Source organism: Callorhinchus milii, unplaced genomic scaffold (genome assembly GCF_018977255.1).
Source record: "Callorhinchus milii isolate IMCB2004 unplaced genomic scaffold, IMCB_Cmil_1.0 Scaffold339, whole genome shotgun sequence".
Lineage (NCBI taxonomy): Eukaryota > Metazoa > Chordata > Chondrichthyes > Chimaeriformes > Callorhinchidae > Callorhinchus > Callorhinchus milii.
Window position 1 is genome coordinate 44,861 of NW_024705080.1, and position 8,972 is coordinate 53,832.

Here is an 8,972-nt window from a genome sequence, read left to right on the forward strand (position 1 = left end):
TGACAAAAGCAAGGGGTGAGAACGTAGGCAGCATGGCTCGCGGAATCAACGGCAGTAGAACGCAGTTCAGGTATGAACGCCGGGCAAGCATCAGACGACGTCATACAAAAGCCTTCCTACAGCCGATCTAGCCTAGGAACGTGCATCCCCAGAAGAATTTGGTGTACCTTTCTTTATTAAATTGACGCGCGTTTCAGCTGATCTGATATTTGTGTTTAAGGGCCCTCGGTTTGCCAGGAGCTTGGTTGTATCCAATTAGGCACGGGTGTCACTAAAAAATGTTCTCAAAACAGCTTCCATCTCTGACCCTCTAACCACCATTGCTTCGTGCGCAACGCAAGGGCACCACTTTCAGGCATCCCTTGCTACAATTAAGAGCTCTTGAGGGCGCAAGAGCATCCTATATCTCTATGATCTCCGATCTGTTCGAGGGAGCGGTCTCCTCCCCAATGTTAAGTACCGTAGGCCGATTTGTCCGCCTCTCCTCCATCCTCGTACATGAGGGAAAGCTCTCGCACTTGTTCTGCGGACATGAGACCCCGAAAAAGAACTCAACGACGACGGGCAAGGGCAGTATACAAATCGACTGAGAGCCTAGTCTGTAGAGCGCTAAATGGCAAACGATTGAAGCAACTGTAGGACGGTCGGAAAGATTTTGGGGCGGAGATGCCCGGTTTTTCCCCCCCTTAGACATAATAATACCTATTTTCCTAATCATCAGTCTGAGAAAGTAAATCCATATGCTAGGGTACAGTAATGTGCTGGTAAAACGACTAATGCCCAGAGGGTGAGTCCCTGATGCACCAGCTCCAAACTTACTAGACCAGTATATGGGACTGCGCCTAAGATGCTGGAACTGGATTTCTCGGCAAGCAACCGTGCGACTTCAAGGACAGCACGTAGTAGTAATTTGGTACGATATCCAACCCATTAGACTCGTGGGGGGGGCAGGCTCCCCGGAGTCAGGCTCTTAGAGGATTTTTTTCCTTGTAAACCTTAAGAGTCTCACCAACGGATCCATAGCAGAGTTAGAAAGACGTCACTCGTCGGACTATCATGCGGCCCAAGTTCGCGGGTGGTGTATAACAGAGCAAGCCACGTTACGATTTACGGCGGACCGCGTCTGGGAAACGGGTTACCACCAGCCGGTGGGGGTTCAACTAAGCCACGAGACTGTAATGCGGAGACCCCCGCCCCAACAACCATCGCAGGTTTTAAGCCCAAGTCCAATCACACCGTTCAGGGAAAAAAGGTAGATTCCTTCACGCGTCACAGGCTACGAGCCTAATCACTCCTACACTAGCCGCCAGCTTGGCTGCTCGCATGCTTTACGAGGCCTACTCAAACAAGTGGATGTACCTACATATAGCGACTATGAGCAGTTAAAGAGGACTATTGCCCGATGCAAACACGGCACTAGGTATGGACCCAAGACGGGGTAGGTTGAGTCGCAATCTGCAGAGTAAGACAACTCCTGACTGCCGGGGGGAATCTTAGTGGCTGTTACGGACAACAATCGCTGGCTCTGGGGAGTCCAGACCTTAGGAAAACGATATGTCTCAAGACAAGACAAAAGGTGGGGAATGATAATACGGATAATTTCTCTCGCGTTAGTGCGACCACTACCACCGTAGTAGCTGGAAGGGCCTTATGAGGCTACTCCTTATAAAATGCCCTATTTTGCTGAAGAGGCAGAGGCCTCCCCTAATATGTGAATCCCGTGGCAAGATTCCAAAAACCGACGGTTTTTACACTTCCGATAACCTCACGCAAAAAACACTCGATGGATCCCACGTTCAGTACAAGGTGAACGGTCGCTAGACTAGGCTGCGTAAACATTAGGACTGACTGTGCTCTTGCAGAACCATGAAACCAGTGAGGTTTATCACTGTTGAACGCGACCGTGAATCAACGCCTTGACACAAGGAGACCGATCGCTTGGACAGAAGCTCTGCGTGGAATAAGTCATTGTCTAGCCGGTGCTCAAGAAGGGGAGAAATGAATTCAAAGTGAGTATTAACAGCGCTCGCATATGTCTAGGCGATAATTCATTCCGTCGAACTGCGCCCTATGGGGTGATACGTAGGAGGAGCGGGTACGGCGCGGAAACATTTTGCACGTCGAAGCAAACACACCCTGGATACGCATCAATAGAAATTTTTTACACTGCGGGATCCTCTCGAGCGTAGGGTGCCGCCGCAGGCGGCGGAGTCTATGATTTTCAGGCCACAACCCGGCAAACGCTCGGAAGGCGGGTCCGAGCATCCCGGAATGGGGTCGGCTAGCTGCCATGATCCTGCCGATTTTAATCTAGAAATGACTAGCGAACACTAGGGAATAGTTGAAGCGCCGAGCAGGGATTGGATTTTCCGTGTTGCTGATGATTATCCCAACTGGAGTTTCGCTCGTAATTATGAAGGTTACTCCGCACATACCGAGAAGTTCGATCCCATATGACACCTAGCCGGACTAACCAACGGAAACCACCCCCCTATTCCAACTACATATCAGCGCTGCTGTAGAGTCGCCTGTCGAGCCTCCCCACGTCCTCTTTGCTACAAAAAATTAACTACACAGGATTATCTAAATAAATATTGGAGCATGGTCACACAGGAGTCAAGAATCTGGCGATGACTCCCGCATAGCACGTAAATAGTGGTGGAGTTCCACCGGCGTTTAGAGCTGGTGTCGATCAAGTTCGTCTCCCATGCATCCCACCAGTCATCCACAGGTCCACGTAGATGGTCCAAGTTTTGGGCCGGGGGTTTAAAACTGGGACCCCACCGAATTGGCGAGGTCCCTCGAGTGATTTGTAACCCCATGTAGGCCACGACCGGGGGGCAGCCTTCATTGTCTATTTACTTCACTAGTCCCTGGCTTTTGTGCCAGACCGGAATGCACACATTACCTTCTTTCGAGAGTCACGTATTGTAACGAGCAAACTCCCGCCGTACATTTATCGCGGCGTATGAGGCCGAGAGTCCCCTCGAATTGATCCCACAGATGGAAGTGGAACAAACGGACGCGCGGGTAAGGCCCGGATCAAACGTACTATGGGATGCTTGGCGAAGTGACTACGCATCCGGTTGAGCTCAGCGAATGGGGTACGGATATTCCACACGCAGGCAGGTCCCCTTATCCACTAGAGTGCGTCTATAATGACTCTTTAGCAACTCCCAAACTTTTGGGTAGTATGGTTACAAGCCCTGAGTCTCATGAAGTACGCGGTGGGAGGACGTTGTCGTCCGCTTTGAAGTGCCGAAAACCAAGACAAGATCGTTCTAAACACTGGGAACATATCTCCGCTGAAAACATATATGTGAATGGTTCAGTCTCGATGCCCATGTGAGAGATGGTTGCTTTCTGTACTTAAGAAGGAATAACTCTAGGACTGAGTAGTTAAGCACTGCACTTAGGCTAAACCAGAGAGTTGGTCCAGATTTTGTTTTCGCGTCGCGCCATTGGGGGGTTTGTCAGGGGGATACCCAAATATTTTCACCGCGCTCTGTTCCAAAGAAAAGTTGCGAGCCGTATAATCCGTCGAGAAAATGTCGGACAGGGCCCCTAACTTACTGGGTTATGATAGGTCGTTATCGACTTTCGTCCACTTGTATTGGATCAATCTCTCGATAGTTCCAAATGTTATCAGTATCCCCGCTGTCAGTCTAAGGGTGCCCTTATCAAAAGCTTAGGATCGCGTTTCTGACGGATAAACAGTTCTTTGTTGGCGGACTGCACGCACCTCCAATTGGGACGCAGTACTGAGATGATGTATTTAACCTTCGATTGGGTATATCTAACCTGATTGACTGTGATAACTATCAAATTTCAGCCATCAAATACCACTTGCGAACACCTGCTCCCCTTTCTTAGCAGCGCCGATTCTGTTGCGAGAAGGGTTGTCCTTAAAGCGTGCCCCTTTGTAGTACCGGGAATTTTCTGACCCTGAATGACAGGACTAGCACGCAGAGTATGTCCCCAGATTGAGGAGCCGAAACGCGGAAGGGCCCGACGTTGCCTAAAAAACTTTGGCGTCTAATATTCCAACTGCAACGGCTCTTTCCGTCTGGTCAGGTTCATGTTACAAGCTCCACGACCTACAAGGGGGCGAGCATGGGAAGCGTCTGTAGGTTGACTGTAGCACATGTTATTAACGTTGGTCATATGAGATTGTGGGACGACAGTTGTCCGAGGCTTTGCGTGTCGTTGGGTAGATTACACTGAAGGACAAAGGATTATGCGAGTAGCAGCTCTATGTAGCAAGTTTCGATGACGACCGAGAAAGTTACATCAATCACAAGACCCCCTGGGTAAAGGGTAGTCCCGAGCCTAGCCTGACGCGACCCTGTTCACTGCTAGCATAGACAAGTATAGGTAGAAGGAGCTCGTATTCCGATCACGCTGGATCGCAGTTATCGTGACATGTAGGCAAGAACGAGAATTCAGCCGTCATAATCCCATCTGGTAGTTCCTTCCATGTTAACATCGGGTTGCTAAGCACTCGAACTCGTCGTTTCAAGCTCACTGGAAGATCAAACGTCAATCTGGACGCTCCTAAATAACACTCTCAGGAAACGGGACGCTGCTCCACACACGGCACCACCTACGCTTCAGCCACTGATGTGTTGCGTGGAAACCAAAAGAAGAGTCAAGCTGCACGCCATTGTACCAGCGTTATCGTTCCATGACGCGTGCTTGACTAAAAAGAGTTCTTTTAGTGTCAGACAGACACTACCGGCGTAATTTACAGCGGTTTCGGCTTTTATTGATTGCCATCGAATACCGACTCCCGGTCAGTGTGTTAACCCTAGGTAACTTAGGAATTGATGGATCTCTCCCGTCGCACAGATCATTGTTAAGGCCATAGTAACGAAAACCAGCAATTGCGAGCCATCCGGGAGTCAAGAAAATTCGCCCAATTTCACGTCTTTAATACAGTAGAAGAGCCTATTCAAAGTTAGAGATACTGTACCGAGTGTTATACGATGGAGCCAGCGTGTGAGCTACCGTTCAGTGGGCAGGGGTGAGCCGCCCGTTGGAATAATTTATAGACCGAGAATTCCTAGTTAGGTAATCAAACCTCCTGTTACCAATTGAGGCACGATGAAAGAATCTTTGCCATCTGAGTGATAGAAATTATGGGGGCGGGTTTGGAACATTTAGTTCCACCTTGTCCTACGGAGCTGGTACGTAACGAATAGCCCCGTACGAGAATGTATCATCCACTGCGCTAGAAGATATGCTACTCCCTACCAATTAAGCCAAAACGTGGGGGTCGCGTCTGATATTAGGCCAGTCAGACGTCAGGTGGCTGGTAATCTGACGCGTGCAACGGGAGCGGAAATCTTCTTCGTAACGTCTGTCGCGGGTGGTGCCGCGTTAATACGTGAGGGAGGTTCTATTTTGGGACAATTAGCAATAGGGGCCAGACACAGGAACCAGTGATGCAACGCGACTATGTTAAAAGGGTCGGCCGAACCTGCATTCATGAGTTGTATCAATCGGAAAACGACTGTGACTGTAAGGGGCATATCGCGGCGACCGGCCTGAGGTAACACCGCTAGAAGGCTAGCTCGATAATCTGCAGCGGCTGGCAGTAGGGGCTAATAAAGAAAAAGGTGCCCCTAAAACTTTGTAAGGAGCCGGGGCAGCACGAGCAAGTCTGTAGTCGATGTGGAATAACCTTGAGCGGTCAAAGACATGTTGTAGAAAAAGACAGCCACCAGTCATACCAGCACCAAACTTGATTGGAGCTGAATCCGGTATTGTGATCAAATTGCACGGAAAGCGTGCAGTCTCAAAAGTATGCAAAAGAACTTGAAACTTAGCTCGGAGAACTGCATTCTGTGAACTTACGTTAAGGTGAACTAGTGGAGGGAGAGCAACGCTCCCGCGGCTGTTGCATACCGCTGCGAAGCTAGTTAAAGGAGAATGAATCGTGAAAGGGTCATTTCGTGTCACAACTGAGGTTTAAAATTGATGGCAGCATGGCTTCTTTAGAGGCGCAGCCGCCAGCCGGGAGGACGCTTGCTCGTAGGTTCCAGCCGTCCCGATCAGGAAGGAAACGGTGAATGTTTGCCGGCCGCAGCCTTTCTATGGCGACACCTACTAGATCCAAAGGGTCAGGGGTCTCAACTCCCTCAGATATAGATGATATATCCGCACCACTCAATTCCAAATACCACCTGAGACCATACCCCCGCTGAGCGCGGTGATATAGACCACCATGTCAGTCGGCATGGATTGTTAGAAAGTGGTGATCGAGTCTTAGCCATTCTTAGTAGGAACACTCCAGCCGATACTTCATCCTATTGATGATTCTTGTGAAAGGTTGATTCACAGTACCATACTGTAGCGCTGTTCTAGACGACCGTGAGCGGTTTGTAATTACGGCACTTACGGGTCATCCTGTCAAGCGGACCGGAGAAACAGAGGAGAGGGGGTTGTGGCTTACTATTGATGCGGCTCTGGAACACAGTCGTGCTTCTAAGAAAGTAATGTCAATGTTTGAGCCAACGGTCGCAAAGACCTGGAGGAGAGATTGACTCGCGGCACCTTCGCAGGTCGGGATTTATCCACCCCTTAATTCGTCATAAGGACAATCCATTGTTAATTTTCGCCCTGACCCGGCTTTGTTCAGGCAAGGTATTTTTTACACTAAAACATGATTGAAGATTTGTATTTTCCGGAGCTGACCGTGGTCTCATAAATTCGACTCAATCCGACTCTACCGATACTCCGGTAGTAGGTCACGACCGCGATACGAAATCCATTTGGAATCAAGTATGGTCGTCTGACGTTATTGACGCGGAGCTGTGCATGTCGGTCTTATCTCATTCCCTCGGCTGTGCTTTATTCGTAAAAGGACTGGAATGCGAGTTCTAACCTAGAGGGTGGTGTCTAAAGCCCCCAGACCAGTGCCATTCTGCCGGTGCTAATGTAGCTTGGGTTGTGGACCGTCGCGGGGAGCCAGAGACTCCACCTAATTGCATATTTAATGGAACCTTGCTCTGAATGTCTTTATATCGTTTTCTGGTAAACCAGCGTGATTAGGTATACGAAGCCCTGCAGGATTTGTGTCTCGTTTTATTACATTTTTTACTCTCTGGACCACGATATACTCTCAATCGTCCCCGCCGGCACGAGTTACTTTCTGATTAGTTCTCTAAACTATAGCAACTGATATGTGGCACATTCACTATCAGTCTGAAACACTCAATAGGACGAGCAGCGGGGTATACTATTCCATCGGCTTGTCTGCGGTGGGGCGGAACAAAGCCTATCCCAACTGGTGGTGGAATTATAATGAGGTTCTTACCGTTATCGTCTAGTTAAATCCTACTAACGTATCCTAAGATATTAAGGCGCGCACTAATCTTCAATGTCTTCCCTTGGGTGGATTAGGAGTCTTGCGATCGCATGTTAGAGGTGACCCTGGGTTTGGGCAACGACCTCATATCATGGACTAACGTAATTATATCCCACTTGGTCTTGAGTATGAGCCTGTCGTAGTTACTCACGCACACGCTATATTCAAATGTATCGTCTAAATGTCTACATCGATTCGTATAACACTCAGTGACGGTGACTATTGAATACGGTGCCTTCATCAAATGGTCCGGGGATTCTGTCCACGCACGGACCACAGGATGCTCGCAGGCTTGAACATGCGTGCACTAACTTTATCAACCTACGATATGAATCCAACTACTTTTCTCGCCGGTATGGTGTGATGTAAGTCGTAAAGCTGGAAGTGAATATAACCCTTCAAAGCGATGGTGCCCGCATCTGGCCATCTCGGGGCTCAGTTGGGTTCGAGCTAGCCAGACACGCGTTAAAAGTATCCCCAGTCCTGACACAATCAGTGCTAGCGGGTTTCTGAATAGAGAGAGTTACGAGTTTCCAGCGATTACGTTGGAAGAGCTGTGTCGCAAGATTGCTGCGAGGCTTATGACCTTCGGCGATATTCGGACCCTCTCGACTTCGAAGCTCCCTGCCCATGATGACACGATTTAACATCTGCGAGAAATCGGAGACTTTTAATGATTCCGGACATAGGGTAGTGAAATGTCACTGTACCCGTAGCCATGGGGGATCAGTCATCCTCCGTTTCTTGGCTCGCTCGGTCTCCCTTGTTTCATCGTGGCAGCGTAGTTCGCTAGTGACTCAAGTGCGGTTTGGCATGAGAATTGACAATTTTCTTCTCGTACTTAGAATATGATGAGGTCGGCGCTCATGTCAGCTGTCGATGTCAGATGTAAAGGTGGTACAATGTGCTGATGGGGGCTGGTGTCGTACTCTGTGTTGAAGCAAGTTCCCGCAAGAGAGTGCACAGCGTGTTTACTTGCCATGACGGAGCCAATGAGTATGATGGTATAACCGCACTAGTCAGCCATGCGTTACACTAGAATCGGCACAGAAACGCACCTGGAGTTCTCCTACAGTGGTAGAGTATCCCCGGGTGTTTCTACTAGCGGACAACCCCGTGGTAGAAGTACGCTTATGCGGCGTATGAAGAGTACTCCGACCCGATTTGTGGGGTTCAGTCAACGTTCGTTGTGGATCACCTTCAGCGCCCAGTGGGAGCATCGGTTTGGTTTAGAAAGTTAGCGAAGGTTCGTAAGAGAACGACTGAGGGATGATCCAAACGGAAGGTACCCCACCGAGGGCCTCAGGACGCTTCTCGTATTAGTCCCGCTGCACCCTCTCTCCTCGTCGGAGTAGCTCAGACGGTGTCCTTCCTCGGGTTTACTCCAAGGCCGGTCGATCCGCGACCCCAAGATTGCAGTACGGAATTTCTTCCGGATTTGTGGCAAATCGATGCTACCTCATCTCTATACTTGCTTAAAAGAGAGGCCCGATGTACGAGTTATGTCAGCATCCTCCATCCGTCGTTTGTATAAAAGGCATCGAAACGACGATCGATAAAATTTGTTTGTGAGGCCCCGACTGCAAATACCGCATTCAGACGA